This window comes from Cebus imitator, unplaced genomic scaffold (assembly GCF_001604975.1).
Source record: "Cebus imitator isolate Cc_AM_T3 unplaced genomic scaffold, Cebus_imitator-1.0 Scaffold55, whole genome shotgun sequence".
Classification (NCBI taxonomy): domain Eukaryota; kingdom Metazoa; phylum Chordata; class Mammalia; order Primates; family Cebidae; genus Cebus; species Cebus imitator.
The window spans coordinates 4763343-4786495 of NW_016107370.1; the positions used below are offsets into that span (position 1 = coordinate 4763343).

General features: G+C 45.1%; 1 long non-coding RNA gene across 1 annotated transcript; it reads left to right on the forward strand.

Moving 5' to 3' along the window:
- The first annotated feature begins 15914 nt into the window (after positions 1-15914).
- LOC119471293 lies at positions 15915-22617 on the forward strand. The gene is made up of 2 exons (XR_005200326.1): positions 15915-16129; positions 22020-22617. It is a non-coding gene; the product is annotated as an uncharacterized LOC119471293 (long non-coding RNA).
- Positions 22618-23153: the final 536 nt, after the last annotated feature.

A 23153-nucleotide genomic window follows, 5' to 3' on the forward strand; every position in this document is an offset into this window, starting at 1 on the left:
TCCCTTGATGCATTAAAAAAACCTTTCTCCCAAGCTAAGTTTAGGGCCAGGGGCCCTTTTTGTCTGTGAATGGGGACAGTCTGAGGGTGAAACAGGATGCCCCAAACAGAAGGAAGGACCCAAGGAAGTCTGCCATCTGGAGAGTGAGCTGTAGGGGCACCTTGGATTCCCTTGCAAAATTGTCCTTAGATTTAAGCAACAGCCTGGGGAGGCTGACTCTTGCTGAACAGAGAAGCTGTGCCTCTCTCACGTGAGGAGTGGATGTCATCCCCCACACATGGGGAAAGGACTTCTTGGGGAGGCTCATTCCTCCTCCGCCTGAGGGAGCTGTCCCACCGCCATCTTCCACCATCTGCCTCCATCCACCGCTCCTCTGCACCTTGGCCTCATCCCTCTTTGCTTTCTTCCCAACCTCTCTATTTCTCTCAGTCACCCAGCCTTAGAATCTTTGTGGCCAGGCACAGTGGTTCATGCCTGTAAGCCCAACACTTTGGGAGGCTGAGATGGGAAGATCACTGGAGCCCAGGAGTTTGAGAGTGCAGAGAACTATGATCGTGCCATTTCATATCACCCTGGGTGACAGAGCCAGATCTTGGCTCTAAAATAATAATAATGAAAACAAACAAAAAGAATCTTTTTCTCTATAAGACATAATGAAAAGAGAAACTGACTTGGAGTTTCTGAAAATCTGAGTCTGGATCCCAACGCTGCCAGTTCTTGTCCGTGTGACTTTGAGGACATCCCTGACACGTTCATATAGCACTGCACCTGTTTCTAATAACAACCCGATCCACACCTCTGTGCTGTTGTAAAGATCAACTAAACTATGTGAAATACTTTGTACGCTTATTTATCTCTGCAAACATACATACATAGGTTTTGGTTTTGCTGCCATATTGAATCAGCCACCAAACCCTGCTGATTCTGGTCTCATTTGCATCCCTCGCATACATTCTTGCTTTTCCATATTCATGGCCATCACCACCCTCCAAATATACTCCTTCAGCTTGACCCACACCACAGATCATTCAAGATGACAGTATAAGGTTCTTAGCCTTCTGGCAGCCATCAGTGGTTAGAGGGGTAAAGGCCACAATCTCCTCCCCACCACCTCTTGGCCAGGTGGTCTGTTATAATGAGAGCAAGTCTCAGAGCAGATTCTGACACACAGAGATACGTATCAGCCAGAAGGAACTAAACATCAGGCCACCTGATTTGTAAGCTCAGCAAATATAAGACCACCTGGTTTATCCCAGCTCTGTCCTTTCATTCCGAGCAGATGTGACAAGGAGCTAGCAGCAGGATTCAGTTAATCGGTCAAATGAGAGGATTCTCCTTAAGCAAATGAGTGCAGAATCTAGCAGACTTCTAAGACTTTGGGGACACTTCGGAGGGTGTGAGTTACTCACGCCCTAATCACACAAAGGCAAAGATCCCTGTGCAGCCTTCCTAACCAACCCAACAAACACCACTCATTTCACCATTAAAAAGTAAAATCTAACACCCAGTATGCTAATTAACAAAACTTCTGGTGTTCACTGGAATTAAACATAACTCAAGTGCCAGTATCTGAGTCTGGAATATAACAGAACTACCCCTAATACCTCTGAAATATTAGGAAACTTCAAATACTAAGTAACTGTGCTTAGGGCATTAATTAAGCAAACCAAAATACATATCATCAACATATTTTGTTAAATAGAGCCGCTTTAAAGTAAATTATACATAATATAACAATGTTGTCTTAGTCCATTGGGGCTACTATAATAAAATACCACAAGCTGGGTAGCTTGTAAATGCCACACATTTATTTTTCATAGTTCCATAAGCTGAGAAGTCCAAGATGAAGGCGCCAGCAGATTCATTGTCTGCTGAGGGCCCACTTTCTCTTTCATACGTGGTGCCTTCTCTCTGTGTCTTCACATGGTAGAAGGGGTGAGCCAACTCTCTCAGGTCTTTTCATCAGGGCACTGATTCTATTTATGAGGGCACTGTCTAGTCACCTCCCGAGGGCCCCATCTCCTAATGTCATCAGCTTAGGGGTTGGGATTTCAATAGAAGAATATTGGGTGGACACCAATGTTGAGACTGTCATGAATGCCGCACATGGGCTCTTACTTCTTCTTGTCAAACTGCCCTTTCTTCTTTGAATGTATCCCACCAGCTTTAGGGCTTTTCTTCTGACCTCAAGGAAGACCTGATTATCCGTAACAATACTTTATTCCTGAAATGATGCAATATAACTTGTCCATTTATTTAGCAAACACTGATACTCCTAACACAATAAAAAATCATGTAAACCAAGAGGGTGGGGGTAAGTAAACTGGTCCCTTGACTTTAAGGGGCTCTCAGTCTAAAGAAGCAGCAGATATGGGAGCTGAAAATAACAACGCAAGGCAGTGACTCTCAGGACAGATGTGCACAAGTCGCAGTGGAAGCACAGAAGACGCACCCCTGAGAGTGCCTCCCAGGAAAGGGAGAGGGAAAGTGACTGAAGATGCTTCATCTTAAAGAAGTATTGTGCTAGCTGAACAGAGTCTGAGAGGATGCATGGAAAGTTAGGCTGTGACACAGGGAGCATCCCAGGCAGAGAAGACCAAAAATATATACCCAACAATAACAGCTAAAATCTGTCAAACTCCTATTCTGCTCCAGGCACTCTCCTAGGAATGCCATGTGCATGATAAATAAAATCTGAAATAATGCGCATCACTTCATTTCTTCCTCTTAACCACACTCCGAGATAGGTACTATTATTATCTCCATGTCACAGATGAAAACTGAGGTTGAGAGCATTAAAATAACTTGCCTAAGGTCATACTGCCAGAAACTGGCAGAGCTAGGATTTGAACCCAGGTCTTTCTGGCACTTAAGATACTGCACTACATCCTGTTTAGCTATGACATGCGAGTATTAAATGGGGCTGAAACTGAAGTTCAAAACAGAACTGTGTGCAGTCAATCTGGAGAGCTAAGTCAGCTGGAGTATGGGTTTTGGTTCATTTTCTCATCTAGATATGACTGCCTGAGTCTAGTACATATTTCTGTTTCTATTACAAAGTTAAACACACAGTAGGGGTTCGATGGAATTGAGTGACTGAGTCTACAGGGAAAGAATTTCCAGAATAGATTATTAAATCAACCAACTGCCTGAGTAGTGACTTGCCCCTTCTTTTTGGGTTTATTTTCTTTTAAAAATAGAGTTTCCAACATGCCCAACCAATATCAACAGATATTTGAGTGTCCTCCGTGAGGCATACACAGTTGTGGGCAGTGGAGATTCAGTAGGGAATAAAATAGACAAGGTCTCTTCTGTTAGACAGCTTAAAACAACCTTCCCCTGGTGTGACCTCTCATTCTGAAAAATGCCAGGGAGTTAACAATCAACAATGGACTCTGACAGTGGGCATCTCTGGAGGTAGGCTCCACCCTTGCATGGCGCCAGCATCTTGACAGCATACTCTGGCCCACCTAACCATCATCAATGACAACTCCAAGCTTCTCACCCCCAAGGGGCCCAGGACCCAGCACAGTAACTTATCTGACCACCAGGAGCTTGCTCGGGGACATCCTGTGACTCTCTAAGATGGCCCAGGGCAGGTAGGACTTGCTGAACCAGCACTGCCACCCAGAGCCCTGTATGCAATGGCCTAAGCGCTCAGCCTTGGGCCAGGCAGCGGGATTCTTCCCCTACAAAGAATGTACCTCTATTCAAACTCCACTCTGCAGGAATGCTTGTGGTGCCAAAAAGAAACAAAAAAAAACCCAGGATTCAAAACAAGGCATTTGAATGAAACAAGGTCTAGTTTTCTGTTCTCATTTTCTTTCTTCCTCTGCATCCAAGCATGCTGGGTCTGAAGAAAGGTGGCCAGGGAAAGGAAGGGCCCTGGAGGCTGGCGGTTCTCGCTTTCTTCCAGGACGGTGGTGGGGCAAAGCGAGGAGAGAATGGTGAGCCGAGTGCTCAGGCAGAAGGCAGGTCAGAGGTCACTTGCATCGTGTCTCATATGATGTCTGGTAGGATCAGACAGACCCAAAACTCGAGTTTCCTTAGGGAGCAGACCATTATCTCAGTGTCCCCATGAGACCAGATTGCTGAGCTGACCAAGGCCTTGGCCCCAGCAGCTGTCTCTCCTCAGTCCTCTCCTACCCCTCAGCCTGCTTCCCACCTCCTGCCTCCCTTACACAGTGACCTTATCCCCAAGTTGCCCCACTCCTTTCCTTCCCATGGGCGAAGACAACTGTCCCCGCCAGAGGCTCCCTCATGGGGCTTCCAGGGGTAGAGGAGGTTGCATATCTTCAAAGTTAACATCTCCTAGACTCAGTCCTAAGACCTGGGCTTCTTTTCCATCCCTGGGCCTTGCTTTGTGGGGCCACAACAAGTGGCCGGAATAATATGATCCAAGCCCTTTGCTTTGACTAAATGCCTTGCCAGCTTTAAACATAAGGTGTACCCCTGGGCCCCAGGCCGCTCAACATGCTTGAGACGCTTCTTCCTCTTCCCTGCATTCCCCACCTGTGGGGTCTGACCACCACTGTGGCCTAAGCCAGGGCTGAACAACCTTCTGTGAAAAGTCAGATAAAAATTTTAGGTTTTGGCCAGGCATGGTGGCTCACGCCCGTAACCCCAGAACTTTGGGAGGCTGAGGAGGGTGGATCACGAGGTCAAGAGATCGAGACCATCCAGGCCAACATGGTGAAACCACATCTCTACTAAAAAATACCAAAAAAATTAGCTGGGCATGGTGGCACATGCCTGTAGTCCCAGCTACTGGGGAGGCTGAGGCAGGAGAATTGCTTGAACCCAGGAGGTGGAGATTGTGGTGAGCCAAGATTGTGCCAAGCCGAGATTGTGCCACTGCACTCCAGCCGGGTGCCTGGTGACAGATACTCTGTCTCAAAAAAAAAAAAAAAATTTGGTTTTGTAGACCACATTCAATCTTCATCACATATTCTTTGGTTTTTTTTTTTTTTTTTTAAACAACCTTTTTAAAGTGTATAAGCCATTCTTAGCAGGACCATGGGCCAGATTTGGTCCATTGTTTGTCACTGCTTTTGCCTTAGAACATTGGCCTTTCTCAAGCCCACTGCAAGTAAGATAATGATATCCTCAGGGAGTTTCAAACAAGCTGCTTCCAGCTAATCGGCTCTGCCTGGGTTATCATGACATCCTGTTCCAACAAGCAGCCATTTATGATCATGGTTAACTAAGAGAGACACTTAACGGGGAGGCAGCAGGATTTTCCACCAAATTCTTCTTTGTTAAAAAAAAGAAAAAAGATCCCTTATCAAAATTTTAAAAATAACAGTATTCAATTTTAAATTTTAAAAATAACAGTATCCAATAACAACTCCCACACTAACTGTGGTTACCAATCCTCGAAAATCTAAGTGCCAAATTCCACGTGCCACCGTTCACATGCTTTCTCCTTTGATTCCCATGGTGGCTTCCACTGTAGACATCCGTGCAATCCAGGCTCAACTGAGGTCACTCTGTCACTTGAGATTGAAATAAAATTGGCTTAACTCCCCTATCTTAAATCCATTGGGAAAACCAAGATTGTAGCACATTCTCAGGAGCTGAAATTCTCAAGGCACTTCTGACGCCACATTTTCAGGCTGTCCTCTCAGTCCCCTCCCTCAGCTCTTCTCTTTCCCCAGCAGCTGTGGCCCAGGACCTGGAACATGGCTCTTCTTTGTAGGTTTTTTCCCTGAATATCCAGTAGCATTGTGCTGAGGCCAACTTCACAGAAGGTTTAAGACAATGGAAAGATGAAGCCTTGAAGTTGCCCAAGGTCAAATTTACCAGTTTCTATAAAATTGGGCATTAGTCTTCCCATTTCCAAGTCTTTTGACCATGCTACCAAACATCAGGGGTTTCCACATTTCTGGGCCCCCCTCTCTCACAGGATGCTCTTCCCTCTTCTCCATCTCTCCATCCTTTGGGTTCAGGCACTCCCTGCCTCCCAAATTCACATTACCTCTCCACCAGACTCTGGGCTCTTCTTTTCCATCCACTAGTGTCTCCAGGTCTCTAAACTGGCATCACTTTTGACATTTTAGTTTTTCCCTTCTTTTCTCTAGCCACAATCAGTGAAATGAAGAGGGCTTAAGTATAGTTTTCCCTTTGATATGAATGCACCATCTCCTTTACAAAGCAGAAGTAGCTATAGGCAGTTTATAACTATGCCTTCCTCTCTCTGCACACTCACACCTCACTTTACCTATGAGAACACCGATGATCAGGATCATCCGGCCGAAACACGGCAGAGCTGCCGTGACCCTCCAGGCCCGACTCATTCCTCTTACTCCTGGCATCAATGGCTCTCAAACTGGAGTGCTCCTGAGAGTCACCCAGAGGACTTGTCTAAGGAACACGGGCCATTGGGCCACCGCCCTTTCGGAGTTTCTGATTCAGCAGGTCAGAGAGTCGAGGCTGAGAACACACAAGTTCCCAGGGGATGCTGTAGGGCAAATGTGTGTGAGAGCAGTGACTTAAGCGTATCTTTAGAATGACCCTGTATGGTAGATGCACCACAATGTGTATTCCAAGCTGGAATCTGGGAGGAGCCAACCTGCAGATTCGTTTTTTGTCAATGAGAAACATCTGAGCCCCTGGCCTGTTCCATGGAACATCGGCTGTACAGGAAATTGAGGCCCTAAGTTTTGGTTTAATGATGGTTACCAGGTAGAGGTCATTAAAAGAAGGGTGTTGAGTGATAATGTTATATAAACTACATGCTGTTGGCAAGTGGTTACAGTTTTCCTGCCTAGTTGCCTCCCCTGGACTGTGTTTAAGGCAGCTGTCTTGTCCATCCCTCTACCACTGGACCGTTTCTGTCCAAAAGGTCATTCTCCTGTTCAGCTTGCTGCCACTGGACTCTTTCCCCTGTAGGTAAGCCTTCAACAAAACCTCATGTCTCGTTCACTGGCTCTGGATCTCTTCTTCAGCCTCTTGAACCTGGTGCAATCCCTACTGAGATTAATAGCGGTTTGGCATGGCAAATGCTGATTCAGAGACCACACTTCAAGAACCACCACGGTAGACAATGCGTGGTTTTATGCCAGAGTCTGGGTGTGTGCCGGAGGGAAGAGAATGGTGGGGCGGGGGCAGGCTGGGGGGTGGACATGGATGTAAGTGGTAAACTTTGACCACTTCTTCACAGTCCCTAAATTCTTCATTATTTCATACAATCTAAACCTTATGTCTATCCTTGATTAAAATACACTTTTCTAAAGAAGATTTCCCATCTTTGGATCTTGGGGTCTGGTGGGCTGAGTTGCTTCATGCCAGTTTATTGTCACATCAAAGGTTTACAAACTACCACCCAGTCCAACCCACTGCCTGGTTTTGTACAACCCATGAGGTAAGAATAGTTTTAATATTTTTAAATGGTTGACAAAAAATCAAGAGACGAGCATTTTGTGATGCACGGCAATTATATGGAATTCAAAGTCCAGTGTTTATAAATAGTTCTAGTGGAACGTAAACATGCCCGTTTATTGACACAGCATCTGTGGCTGCTTTCCTGCTACCACAATAGAGATGAGCAGTTTTGACAGAGACCCTGCGACCCACAGAATCTAAAATATTTAGCATCTTCTAGTGATACTAGAAGATGCTAAATATTTTAGTATTTGGTCCCTTACAAAAAAATTGCTGATCTCTGGTCTATCCTCTCCTTATTTCTATGCTCTGATTTCCACTAGTAAGATATATTTAATTCTGCAGGTTTTCTTACAGTCAGTATGACTCTGTATTTTCTTAACTTTCACTCTTCAGAGCAACTGCTTGGTGGTGGTCTAACCATGGTGGGAGATAGTTATTGGTCCTGGAATATTTCTCAGAGGCCTCCATGTACACTTACCTACCTCTTCCTCAGTCAGAAATTGCCTCGCCTGTTCATGTTTTAAGAAACAAACCAATCAATTTCCCTAGGAAGTCCCAGTGTACACTGAAATTGAATATGATCATTCCTTGGACAATCAGAAATGTTTAATACAGAGCCTGGAATCAGAAAATTCCCAGCTTTCACTCAGGACAGTTTCCTCAAAGCACCTGTATTTCTTCCTATACAAAAAATTGTAACTCATACATTTAAACATAGAGTTGACCCTTGCACAATATGGGTTGACCTTATACAGATTTTCTTCTGCCTCTGTCACCCCTGAGACAGCAAGACCAACCCCTCCTATTCCTCCTCCGCTGCTACTGCCTACTCAATGTCAAGATAACGAGGATGAGGTGTTTATGATGATCCACTTCCACTTAATATAACTATATTTTCTCTTCCTTATGGCTTTCTTAACATTTTCTTTTCTCACTTTATTTCAAGAATATAGCATATAATACATATAACATACAAAATATGTGTTAATCGACCTTATGTTCTTAGAGTAAGTATTCTGGTCAACAGTAGGGTATTAGTAAATTTCGGAGTAGCCAAAACTTATGTATGATTTTTTTTTAACCACACTGGGGTTTCGGGGGTTCATACCCCTAACCTCTACTGTTCAAGGATTAACTATACACACAAAAATGATTTGTGTCTCTTAACATTTATTTACTTATTTATATATTTTTTGAGATAGGATCCTGGTCTGTCACTCAGGTTGGAGTGCAGCCTGGGCTCATGCAGTCCCCTCAACTCAGCCTCCCAAGTGCCCCGGACCACAGGCACATATCACCATCCAGCTTATTTATTTATTTACTTACTTACTTACTTAGTTTTGTAGAGACAAGGTCTCACTATGTTGCCTAGCTGGTCCCAGACTCCCAGGCTCAAGTAAAGTCCTCTCACTTCAGCCTCCCAAAGTGTTGGGATTACAGGTATGAGGCACCTTGCCTGGCCCCTTAACAGACATGTAACATGATTTTCAGACAGTTCATACCTCTTCATCGACAGCAGGGCTTAACAGAATTTCAATATAAAACTTCCTATGAAGCTTAGAATGGGTGGAGGAAATGTTCAGAGTTCATGTTCTAGTTCCTACTGAGAAAAGCATGTGCACCAATATGTTTCCCCACCCAGGCATACGCTGGGGTCCACCTGGAAGTCACACAATTCTTTGGCCTTCTGAGCTGATTATCAAATGGTCTTTATCTAAGGCCACTTAACAGCTCATACTAAGGCGCAGACTTTGCAGAACTGTGACAGTAACCAGTCATTCTTTCTGAACAAAAAACACATTTCTTTGCTTCAGTGACAATATTTTAGAGTCTGTGTGACAGCCTTACATTCAGAGAAATGCCACAGTTTTGGCACCAGAAATGAAGGTGCCATCTGGCCCCTCTTGGGCTCCTTGGCTTGAATTCCTGGGGCCATTGTTACACTGGCATTCCCTGGGCGAATGAGAACAATGAGAGGCAGGTAAAGCTGGACCCGTAGCGGGAGGAAACGTGAGCATTGAAAACCCTCCCTCTGGACAAAGTGACCACAGCTGGACAACACCAGTGCCAGGGTATGTGGAAGGTGGGGACATCGGAAATCTGGTCATTGTCGTGCCGCAGGGGAACTGCAGTGTTTATATAAAGAGTTCTGTGATTGTGTGTGCTCTTGATGGATGATTCTTGGCCTCTATGGAAATTCTATGAGCTATATTTAAAGGAGCAACTCTTTTTCCAGTACGGGAAGCAGAAAATAAGTTTCTGGGAGAACATAAGAGGCTGAAAGGATATCTTTGGGAATAAATTGCTTTGTAGAAGCTGGGTCCTCAGGAACAGGGTTTCTACAAATTATTGATTTAGTGCCTCAGTAATTAGCCACTACAGAAAAAACCACTACAGAGAATGGCATTTCACTTCTCCACTTTGAAGTCTAGTTTTTAGGTGACAGTTCTATTTTCCTTGAACCCTTTAAACTCACCGTTTTCCTTGACAGCCAGGTTCCAAGCAGTGCAGAGATGAAGCACCTCCTTCCAGCAGCTCCCGGAGTTCTCAGACTCCAGAGCAGACTTGTTTCTCCATTTTATTTGATGAGGTTCATGTGCTTTCTGGACCGAGCCTGAGTGGCTTCTGGTGTGGACTCAGGGGCAACAGGCAAAAGTAATAAAAAGCACACCTGATTCCATCTGCTGTTATTCTGAGGTAAGCAGCCACAGGTTTAAAAGGACCCTGCTCATTCAAATGCCCGCCAGGGAACTGGGCATCATTGAGAGATCTACCCCTGCCACCCGACATGGCTACTTCCAGAATCAAAGAAGAATTGGCAAAAAGAAAATTCCCTATCTGAGGACACAGTTCTAGAACATGGATCACAAATTAAATATTTCTCAGGCTTTTGGTCTAATTTTATTTAGGAGATCATATGTGCATTTCCTTCCTCCTTGCTCATTGACTGGGTTTATAGAACAATTGTCTTAATGCAGTCATCATCCTGGGCAGGGAGGGGAAGGCTTGCCACAGATGTAGCAATAATCAAGTCTGGTAACAGGTCGGAAGGGCAAAGAATGGGAATATATCCCTATGGAGCGTCCAGGATATGCAGTGCTAGCACTTCACGAGAGTGATGTCATTGAATCCTCAGCACAATCTCCCTCAAACCAGGCACAAATTCAAGGACACCCAGGAATAAGGACTAGGGATACAGAATTCCAGTTCCCTTTTTGGATGGAAAGAAAAGATACACCTTTGCCAAACTTACTGTAAAAGCAGTGATCAGTTCCTGCATTCTCAGAAATCTATAATGAAGCAGGAGGTATTTAGGAGGAAAAAGCAAAATTTTCAGACGTTCATGCAAAAAAGCTCCTTAAGCCTTATTCTGCAGGTGTGGGTCACACCACGGGGTGTTACTCTGACAATGGTGACTTTCCTGCTGTTTGCTGATAGTGCTTTAAAAGCAGAAAAGGATGGCAAATACTTGTAAAGCATGAACTGAAATAAAGCTAATGCATCCTAAGTGTTTATGATGTGTCCTGCCTAACTCTAAGCATATGACACTGCTAACTCATTTAACTTTCACAACAACCCTATGAGATAAGTACCATCAGGAATCCTGTTTTATAGATGAGGACACTGAGGCCCAGAGAGGATTAGCCAGCCTCCAAAGCTCACAAGGCCAGTGAGCACAACGGCCAAGATTCAAACCCAGTCTGACTCAAGGGTAACTGCTCTTAACAACTACACTATTTTGCCCCTGGACCTAACTAAGCAATTACACCACAAAGAAATACAAAGCTCACTTGACAGGTCAAAGAGAATGAGCAAAGGCAGATTCTGCCTGATTCACCTTCCCATGTCATGGCCAAGAAAACCTACAGTGCCTGCTGTCAGCACCAGGCGACATATGAGACATATGCCTAATTAAAAAAAAACATATCTTTTAAACTCAGCACACAATTCTCTTCACAGAGTTCTAAATATAGCTGGGCAAGTCTTCGGATTTTAGTGGGAGTTGCCCAGAGGCAAAGTAACTATTAAACGTAGCTTGAATAGGCAAGTCTGTATTTTGCTTTCCATTTCTGTTGCAGTTCCTCATTTATTTGTTTGTTTGTTTATTCATTCATTTTCTATTGTTTGGTTTACCAACAGGAATGAGCTTGAACGTTTCCTTTTGTAAGGAATACAGGAGACGCTCCTGAAGTCACGTAACTGATTAATGTTGAGATGTTTGCTCAGCCTCTCTTACCAAGGGGAGGGCACCTGTGTGGGGCATGGAGCATCCTTCGCAGAGGCCAAGTGCCCAGCAGCACCCAACGGTGTCCTCTGAAGACCTGATCCAGAAGCGGAGGCTCATCCCCCCACCACAGCACCTGGACCCGGGAGTCTGGGCCTGCCTGGGTGTGGGCAATAGGCAGCCAGCTACACAGAGGGACAGACAAAGTGTAGCCAGGGCAATTCGAATGCATCCCCACTCTACCACCCTTGTAATATGGAATGATCTCCCCGTCTTTCCTTCCTGAGCTAAGAAGTGGGTTCAAGGGAGCACTACCAGATACTGTGGTAGGGCATTCTCAGAGAAGGCCAGTAGGGAGAGGCTGGGTTTTTCATTTTTTTCTTGTCTTTCTTGTCATTCTTTCTTTCTTGTCCTAGCTCTCCCTCTCTGACCTAGGTCCAAGCTCCTGATGTAGGAAGTGATGCCTCCTTGCCACAGATAACGCAGTCAGGTTGCCGGGTGCTGACAAACAGCTTCCACCTGGAGGAGGCAGCGGCTGTGAACATGACCAGCACCTGTGGATGGCATCGTTGAGTCATCTAGAGGAAGCTGCAGCCCCACAGAGCCATTGACCCCTCTGCCCTTCCCTCTGCCGGCTCCTCTTCCTCCCTCTCCCCCTGCCGTCTCCTGCAGAGAACTTTCTACTAGTCCACACACCAACACAGGTGCAGCCCCCCTGCCTGCCTCCCGCCCCGAGTATCATAACCATGGCCAGCAGCATCTCCACATTTCTGCCCAGATCCCCCTGGGAAGGCTCATCCCAGGCCTTCTGTTCAAGGAGGACCCCATCCGATGACACTTGGAGAACCCAGTGTCATCAGAGTCCCTTCTACCACCTGCCACTGTCCCCCAAATCCCCCACACTGGAAGTGTTTAGACTGTCTAAGGACTGTCAAGGGTTTGAGGACCACCCCACAGCAAAAACACTAGAAAGCCAGTTATACAACACAAATCCCAGGCCATGCCCCTGACCTCCTGAGGCAGCATCCCTAGGTATAGATCTCAGAAACCTGCAGTTTTAGTACAAAGGCCCCTTAAACTTGGAGAAGTAGCCTGAATTCACATGGGCGCACCTTACCTGAGCAGGCAATAATACAGTGACAGAAGTGGGAACAGAGGGGACGAGACCTGACACTGGGAAGGCCTGACAGAGGGAAGGAAGGAAAGCACCCAGGCTGGAGGCTCTGGGAACCCCATTCCCAGTCTTCCCCCTAGGAAGCTGTTGTTCCCTGAGGGGCCTGGGGGGGGGGGGCTCTTCTTGATGCCCCAGCTCTTTGAGTTACAGCTTTTCTTATTAGGACATCAGGAGGTGTTGCCCTAGCCTTCCATTCTAACTTCCTCAATGTAGGGGCCTTGCTGGTATCAAGGACAGAGGAGGCCTAAGGATATGTGCAGTCTAGGTGGCCTTGGTGGAGGGGGAGGATTCTATATTCAGGAGAGGACTTCTTGCTGAACTCTTTCTAGATGGGTCAAATGGGGTAGACTGTGGGAGTGGCGTGGGAGGTGGTAAAGAACCAGGTAGCCACTGGATGGATCCCAGGAGTTTACACGGTTGCCTCGGAGATGGAGGGAGCTGAGGGAGAGGAGACACAGGGGGCATCAACACAACCTCTGCAGTCTCTAAGAGTAGGATCAGAGAGGGTCAACGGCCAGAAACCCCTGTGTGTTTAGGAGTGTGGCACCGTGGGTGCCTCCCCTGAGAAGTGAGGCTCAGGTACGGCGCTGGGCAAGAAACCTGGTAGTGCAGCTGCCGCCTCTCTAGAGGAGGCGGTGGTAACACCAAGCCTGGGCCCACTGGCTCTGCCTGCCACCCGAGTCCCTGGCACCTCTCCACACCTGCTCAGCCCTTCCAGTTCACTTAGCACTTGTAGACTGTTGATATGGTTTGGATCCATGTCCCTACCCAAATCTCATGTTGAACTGTCATCCCCGATGTTGGAGATGGGGCCTGGTGGGAGGTGACTGGATCATGGGGCTGGATCCTTCATGAATGGCTTAGCTCCATCTCCTTCATGCTGTTCTTGCGGTAGTGAGTGAATTCTTGTGAGATCTGATTGTTTAAAAGTATGTGGAGCCCCCCGCAACACTCTCTTGCTCCTCCTATTCCAGCTGGGTGAAGTGCTCACTTTCCCTTTGCCTTCGCTATGACTGTAAGTTTCCTGAGACCCTCCCAGAAGCCGAGCAGGTGCCAGCATCACACTTTCTGTATAGCCTGAGGAACGATAAGCCAATTAAACCTCTTTTCTTTAAAAATTACCCAGTCTCGGATATTTCATTTCATTTCCTTTCTTTTTTATTGCGACAGGGTCTGGATCTGTCACCCAGGCTGGAATGTAGTGGCATGATCACAGCTCGCTGTAACCTTTGCCTCCAGGGCTCAAGTGATCCTCCCACCTCAGCCTCACCAGTCACTGGAACTGCAGGCACATGCCACCACACCCAGCTAATGTTCGTATTCTCTGTAGACACAGGTTTTACCATGTTGCACAGGCTGGTCTCAAACTCCTGAGCTCTCGCGATCCACCTGCCTTGGCTCCCAAAGTGCTGGGATTACAGATGTGAGCCGCTGCACCCAGCCTAGGAATTTCACTACAGCAATGCAAGACAAACTAATCCAAAGGTGACTCCATCTGCAGATCCAGACTCCACGGGAAGTCAGCAAGTGTGGCCGTGGGCTCTGCTGCATTTCTGGGGTGGTTCTACACTCGGCACATGCATGCTTTCCTCCGCCTAGCATATCAGCATCAGGAGCTACTGCAGTGAAGTACCACAAACTGAGTGCTTAAAACAACTGAAATGTATTCTCTCACACTTCTGGTGGCCAAAGTCCAAGATCAAAGTGCTGGCCAGGTTGGCTCCTTCTGGATACTCAGAGGGAGAGTCTGCCTGTGTCTCTCCCCTGGCTTCTCCTGGTTGCTGGCAACCCTTGGCATTTTTTGCTCCTAAATGCATCCCTCCCATCTCAGCCTCCACTGTCATCTGATCTTTTTCCCTGCACATCTGTCTCTTCGCTGTGTGTCTGTGTCTTCACATGACATTCTCTCTGCATGTGTCTGTCTCTGTGTCTCTTGTCTTCTGCTAAGGACAGCAGTCATATTGGATTAAGGGCCTAGCCACTCCAGGATGACCTCATCTTAATCTGAAAACATTCAAAGCCCTTATTTCCAAACACGGTCACATTCCTAGGGGCGCGAGGCTAGGACCTGAGCGTATCTTTTGGGAGGAGGAGACACCTGCGACATTGGGATTGGAGAGGACTCAGCGACCTTCCGGGATGTCATTTAGCCTCCCTGGGCTGCCGCTTCCTTATTTGTAGAGGAAGAGGTTAAATTAGACAATCTGTCCCAGGTCTCATGGTCTTCGAATCTGCTTTCTCCTCTGCTGTTTTCTCCCAATGGAAACAGAGGGCCCATGTATTTCCCACGCCTTCCCTCCCTCTCAGCCCTGCTTTCAAGTCTTAGAGTCGGCAGGGGCTTTAGTGCAATATTCCAGGTCCTACCCTCAATTTCTGGTGGAACAACAGGATAAGCGGTCTCTGCGTGCACACAAATCCCTTCAGCTCCCTCCCTGCCCAGCGACCGCTGACCAACCAGCCCAACACACACCTTTCTGCAGGCCCCTTCCCTGCCCCGCCTCTTTCTCCACTCCCTCTGTTTATTTTTATTCCCCAGTCTCTCACCTGATACCTACAGAGCCTGTCTTTCCACCCATTGTTCAGCCGTCAGTCAGCCTAAACATTCTACTTTCTGCCTTTCTCCTCACAAGCACCTTTGTTTGCACAGAACACATAGAGTTTGGCATGTGTCTGCAGACTCTCTGCCCACAGGCTGCAGGTGTAGTGGAGCCAGCCCCAGGCTGAGACAGAGGCCCAGGGTTTTACCAAGCTGTGCTGCTGCCAGCCTGGTGTGACTACCCATCCCACCCTTTCGATTCTTGTGCCTCAGTTTCTCCCATGGATAATGGAGTAGGACTCTATGGGAGTTAACAGACTCCAAGAACATGAATGGGGATGAGCAGAGACCACCAAACTCATCCTCTGCCCATCTCACATCTGACCCACTCACCTCCAAAGTAACACGCACAACTTCACCAAATCCGTGCCCTCCCCCTAACTGGAGGGATGAGGCCAGGACTTGCTTCTGATTTGCACAGCACATCCCCCAGGGCATTTGAATAAAAGCTACTCAGGATGGCCCTCGAGATAAGGTTTTCAGAGCTCTAGGGATCCACACTCAAGGCTGCAGGAGCTCTGAGGAAGCACAGATTCCTGCACGGAAGGCAGAGCACTCCCCATCTATTTTGACTCTAGATGTTAGGAGGAATTCTATGAGCTGTTTTGTAAACTGCACCAAGGCAATGCTGTGTCATGGAAACCAGTGCAGGCAAGATTTCTAGGGAGAGGCAGTGTTTACCCTTGTTACCTGGACTAGAGGTCAGCAAAAGCGGAAGCCCCTCAGGAGTGTGGGCAGAGCCACAGAGGTGTGTGGGCAGAGCCACAGAGGTAAGCGGGCAGATCCCAGCCACTCTACAGCAGATTTGGCGGTGACACGAGAATGCCCGGGGACCTCCATGGTCCTCGGCTGTGTCCCTTGCTGGGCACCTACATGCATGACCTCATTTCAGCTTCATGATGTTTGCAGGAATTGTGATCACTGCTTTTGTTGCTATTTTAACTGGGGGGAGAGAGGGTAAATCACGTTCCCAGAGACACATAGCTAAAGAGAACGTGAAGATTTGAGCCTGACATCATCCATGCTTTTCCTGACATTGCTGGCATTGTGAGAGGAAGGACAGCATATGGTTGTCTTGAAGGGGCAACAAGCTTCAACAACTAATTTCACGTATATGTTAGGAGAGAGGCATGCATGTTTGCTGGGAGGGAAAGGAGCTAGTAGCAAGGGGAAGAGGAACGACTCCAAGACTGCGAGGAGGGCTATTCTTTTCCAGAGTTGTGAAGGGAAGGAAGGGAGGGAGATAAGGGTCAGAAACCTCTCTTTATTTGGAATGGTTTGCACAGAGGCTCACACTCAGACCTTCCCTCTGCCTCAGACAGGCCTCTTCTCTAACAGGTGTAATGCAGTGATGTTTGCCTTTGGCTTGCTTGCTGAGTCATGGCTAGATTTGCTGAGAAAGCTCAGGTATTACTGATTAAGTGTTCCTTTTTCCTCCTTCCCACCAACCTTCGATAATCCATATGATGCCTTCAGTAGGAAGGGAGGAGGATGGATAACATGGAAACAAAATCACCTTGACCAATTTTGGTAGTAAAAAGCCTAGAAAAAGCATGACATTTGTTTTTAATTTTTCTGCCCTCAGAGTGAATCTTGGTCATTGTTACAGAACCTTAGAGCCCCAAGATGATACCTTTTATTTCTAAGGCTCCAGCGTGCAGTGTGAGAAGCTGGCTGATATTGCTTGCTCCACTTCAAAGGTGAAGAAACTGAGGCAGGCAGAGACAGCACTAGATCTGTCTGAGCTCAGTGGAGGCCAACAATCAGAGACTCGATTGAATAACAGCCTCGGAGAAAGGATGCTATAACACTCTTCCAGCTACGGGCTAGGTGTATTATTTTTTCTACAGTAATAAAAATCAGAATTTTAAAGTATATTCCCTTACTTACCCTGGAGGGCTAAAGAACTCTTTCTTCTTGCTTTTTATGACTCTGATTTTACCTGTAGAAGTAAGTGGCACTATAAATCCCCAACAGCTTCCTACCTGCTGTTCTTCCCTAGTGAGGCTTGAAGTGATTACTAGATATGGTTTCAGGCTCTGCAAAATGATAGGAAACTTAGGGAGTTTGCTTTCTTCTCATATATACCAGGAAGAGAGGGTAATTTAAATGGCATTTCATTATCTCAAAAGAGATGACAATAAATATGTTCTTCTGTTACCGAGAACAGACAAGTAATTTCTATTATTGGAGACCTTTCCATGGGAATTAGAGTAAACCTTCCAAGTTCAAACATGTTGCCTTTCCTTATTAGACAATCTTGTACTAAACTGTCACTCTTTAAAACCAGTCACAGCTGGAACTCATCTTTTCCTTAACAATGGGTAGAGGTAGAGAAGAAAGGAATTCAGAACCTTATAGACCCTGATGTCCATGAGGCCCCCCCTCATGCTCGACCACTTTAGAGGCTGTCTCCTCATTGCCAGATGGGAAGAAACTAGTTGACAATCTGTAAGTTGTCTTTTAAAGAGGACAGCACCTGCTCCAGGCCCAACTTATTACGAAATACACATTAAACCAGGATCTCATTACAGCTGTCAGAATTACAATGATTGACAGCTGGGAAATCTCATTATGCATTTCCACAGGATTGCAGCAAAGCTTTGATTAGCATTTAGGCATTCACATTTGCAGAAGCAGCATTTTTATTTGCTCTTAAATAATTTTTATAACACTCAGACCCAGCACTGAAATGCTATAGTGTACTGGCAAGGAGGCTGGTGTCACACAAAACCAAGATGGGTTTGTTTTGTTTCTCCTCAGTGTCATCCTGGCTAGCATGACTCTGGTTTTCCATCTCTTGGATAAAGAAGAAGCCGAACAGAAGCTATTTCAGCTTGTGATTTGCACCAGGAGATGACACAGACTTGCTCTTGACCTCTAAAAAGCACTTCCAAATTCTTATGTGTAATAGAAATGAACGGCAAAGAGGATGGTTTTAAGATAAATAAATCAAAGTGCCATCTTAATTTGCAACCATCAAGGGTCAAGTCTACATGTTCGATGAAATAAAACCCCATAGTTACAAGAAAATTAGCGTATGGTCAGTAAAGATATTTTCATAGACTCTCAGCTTAATATTTAAAGTCATTGGTAACTAATGGTGAAAAGTGAGATTTTTTCCCCAAATCTACTCCTTTTGGCAGAGCATATGGTACTATTGTATCATAAAGGCTATGAGCTCCACTTATTGGCATAGTTTTTGGAAATAGTAATTGTGTTGGTTTTTAGTTATAGCTTCCCAGATCCAAATCCACTATTCCATGCTGTGCTCTATGATTCTGGAATGGGGATGCCATAAACGTCATTTTTCCTTTTTCCATGCTGCTAACTGATATAGAGAGATTTATCTTCCTAATGCCTCTTGCAAATGAAAAGAGATTTTTAAAATCCAGTATTTGGAGTGTTTTATTCCAACCAAAATTCTTCCAGATGAGGCATTATATGGAAATGGGATGTTTGATGAAGCTTCTAGGGTCAGGGACCAAACGCTGAGCAGATGAGAATGCAGCAGCTCCCTCTGGGAAAGACCTGTTCATTCTACTAATCTCATGATAGGTAGGTAATTGCAGAAAACTATTGCAAATCTCTAAGACCTCATAAGACTACCTATTCCCTGAAATACCCTGGAAGTAAGTGGCACCACTGGGAGCTGTGGTGATTGCAGGGCCCTGGGTTGTCTCTTTGATGGTCTTACACAATAGGGCATGATTGCTCAAGTTCCCCTCAAAAGCACCACATACCAGAGCCCTAGGCACCATTCCTAGCCAGAAGCTGGGCCAGTGAAAGAAACGCTGGCAAACGGCCAAGGAGACAGAACTCACTGGGAGCATCAGATCCCATCTCTAAATCCCTGAGCTGAATTTGCTAATTTCCATGTTAGCAATTTTTAATATATTGACATTCACAAGGGACAATTCCTGAGACTTTCTCCTGAAATTCCACTATTTATAAACACTATTAATAATTGGCAGGCCACTAAAGCATTTTCCCTGTTAAAATAAAGGAGAGTATGTGGAAACAGAGCCACATGAAGATGCAGACGATGGTAAGCTACTCTGAATGTAAGGGACCAGCCTCCACTCCCCAGACTCTTAGGGCCAGAGATTCAGATCATGTCTCAGAAAATTAAACTCTTAAGTCACGGCCCTTCAAGGTCATCTGCTAATGGTGCCCAAGAATAGTCTAGCAAATAGTCAAAGCCAGGAAAGTTAAATCTACAAATGCCAAGGGTCTAGTCTGCATATTTACATTGGTCGGTCTATTTTGATTAAAATCTAATAACTAAAGCTCATATAAAGTGAGAATAGAGCATTAAAACTAGAATTAAATTTGGAGGTTTTACATATAAGTCCTTGGGCGTAGCATTTGGCCTCCATAAGTCTTTGTTTCTACACCAGTAAGGTAGAGCCAAGAAATATCTACTTCTCCACATTGCTATGAGGATAAATGCAACATTTTATGCCGAAACACCTTACCACAAGGAGAATTTCAGAGCCCAGGAATCACATTAGAGCTCTTGATAGACCCCATAGCTAACATAGTTAGTGTCTGGCATATAACAGATGCTAAATAAATGTTGGTTGAATGAATGAATGAATTTCCTGAAATGACCTGACAGCATTGTTATGTTATAAAAGAGTTTATACAGATCTTAAAAGAGCCCATGCCAAAGGAGAAGTAACATAGACACTGAAAGAATTTGGATGTTTAAAGTCTGAGATTGTGTTGTAATTCGTTGAAGTATGCTCCTTCTGCAAAGCTTTAAGAACTTTCCAGGAATTATATCATTAATCATGAGTTCTTCTGATAAGAAAAAAACATACTAGGTACAGCAGCTGCATGGCAGCTAAAGAAGCTGAAGAACAGCCTTCTTACCTTGATCGGCCAACCTGGACCCTGAGCCTTGTGGTGCTCAGAGATTGACTGTTTCCAGAAATCAGGGATAAAGAATGGCAAAAACACGTCTTTTGGCTATAAATAACCTAACCACATTTCCACTGACAGGTCATTTTCTTATTTCTTCTTCCCTCCTCTGGAGAAGAGGAATGGATGTTATCCAATGACTCCTGGTGATACAATTTGGCTGTGTCCCCACCGAATCTCATCTCCAATTGTAATCTGAACTGTAATCCCCACATGCTGAGGGAGGGCTTTGGTAATAGGTGATTGGATCATGGGGGTGGTTTCTCCCCTGCTGTTCTCTTGATAGTGAGTTCCTACAAGATCTGGTTGTTTGATAAGTGTCTGGTGCTTCCCCCTTTCTTTCTCTCTCTCTCTCTCTCTCTCTCTCTCTCTCTCTCTCTCTCCTGCTGCCATGTAAGACGGGCCTGTCTGCTTCCCCTTTGCCTTCTGCCATGATCGTAAGTTTCCTGAGGCCTCCTCGGGCAGGCAGAACTGTGAGTCAATTAAACCTCTTTCCTTTATAAATTACCCAGTCTCAGGTATTCTTTATGCAGTGTTAAAAGGAACTAATACACTTGGTATGGTATACCCTGATGGTAAAATTTGCTCAGTAAATATCACTGCAGGCTCTGGCTTCTCTGTAAAGCAGCCTCAGTATTGAGATAAAATAGGTCAGGGAGATCATTTGACCAATACCCATTCAATGCTCTTATCCATGGTCTCAGAGCTGTGCTTCTAATGAAACAAAGCCCCACTGCTTAGATCGCTTCTAGGGAAAGTGAAAAGATGTGCTTGTTGCTGACTCCCCCATCTCCCCACCAGCTGTATTTCACTACACTGCAAATCCATTACAGGCCAGATGCATTGCCCAAATGCTATCAGTGAAAATGTCATTGCTTCCAGGAATCCAAAGATGCTTTTTATGTTGCTTAGAGCGCTGGGCATTTCACTTAAATATTAGGCAAAGCTGTAAATAAAAACGCCTATTTATATGTGGCATTATTCCTTCTGAATTTCCTTATTAAAACAACAAGGATGACAGCACCGCTAAACCCCTCATGGCAGTTTTCTAAAGAGTAATCCAGTACCACCGCCACCAGCAGATACTCAGGAGCCTGAAATGTCACATCAAGGTAATTTGTTATGGAAAATAAAAAATAGTAAGTAATACATGAAAAACTGCAGAAAAAGAGTCACATCTTTTTCTGACCAGTCAGAATGCAATCAGGGATGTCAAAAACAATAGTTTGGGGGTTATATCCTGTAATTATGAGAGATTCTGCCAATGTTCAATGGTTCCTAATAATAGGTGAAATTTTTAGGAACCATTAGGTGATTAGGTGTGGCTGAATGCACCTTTGTAAATCAAATTACAATGAATTGTCTAGGTACCTGTCCTTCCCACTTGGCCATGAGCTCCTGGAGGGCCTCACATATAGCAGATGCAGGAAGAACGAAAGGAAGGAAAGGAAAATTTAAATAGCTGCTGCAAGGACATAGTAGAGAAGTCCCTGGAAATCTTCATAGGAGGCCGTCTTCTGAGAATATAAAGGGCCGTCTGACAGATGGAAGAAGAGGACTCTGGGAAAGGAAGAGGAGAGCAATGGGGAGGCACATTACCAAAGGTACCTGCCCCTTTGGAAAAGGAGCTCAGAGATTTACACAGGCAGAGGCAATAAAGGACCAAAAAATGTACTTATGTTCAACTAACGTCTCCTGCGCCATCTTTTCAGGGCTTGCCCATTGACAACCAGTTCCCCTGGGTTTTCTGGATCTGGACACCTCTTTCAACTCTTAGGTTGAATCCCAGAACGACCATTTGCTAACTGTTGGCATCTCCTTGAACTTCACTTCTTCAACTGAAACTAAAAACGATGCTAAGTCCCTGGGGATACTATGAAGATTAAGTCTCCAAAGAAGTAACTGTCATAGTTTGTGGCACTGTCACTCAAAAAACAAAACAAAACAAAACAAACTATTGAATATGTGCTATATTCTAGCAACCTCCTACTGCTATGGGCTGACTGGGAGCTGTCAGATTCTGTAACACACTTGGGATGAGTGAGAAGATGGGTGGCCCAGAAGTGTTAAAAATAGGGATTATTATAGAATACTTATTATCAAAATACCCATGTAGCGCCATAGTTATCACTCAACAGGTATTATTGTAAGTTCCCCAATTACAATAAATGATTATTGTCAACTATGACTTTTGGGGGTCACAGAATGGGGGACTCAATGGAGGAAAAAACCCATGGGCACACAAAAGCTCTGTCTCTCCTGTAATAATTCAGACTCAAATCTCACAAGTTTCATCTAAAATAAGCAAAACAAAAAACAAAACAAAAAAAACAATGAAAAAAAATGTGCATAAGAAGATGACTTTCTCATCAATATGTTCATTGCTTAACTAAATTGTCTCAATGACCTGTTTAGAAGCACTGGGGAAGTGCAGCAAGGATCTGATGAAATAATGGGAGAATAATTATGTTGAAAGCAATAAGAAGCAGTGGGTATAGTGGAACTCACATGGGTACTGGAGAGATGGAAAGGTGGGCTCCTAATCAAGCCTGCTCTTCCTGGTTGTGTGATGTAGGCAAGTTCCTTAATCTCACCAAGACTCAGTTTTTATCTCTGTAGAATGGGGCCGTTAATACGTATTTTGAAGACTGCAGAGAGAATTAAATAAAATGAGGCCCATCAAGTCCCTGGCCCATAAGTATTTGTTTTTCCTCCTCTTGAATTCCTCTTATAATAGTGTATCAGGTTTCTACCATATGGCCAATGATTAGCTTATTCCATTCATTATGTGTTAAAAGTATGTATTCTTACTTAGGGACAATGTATATTATGATGCAGCTGGCAAT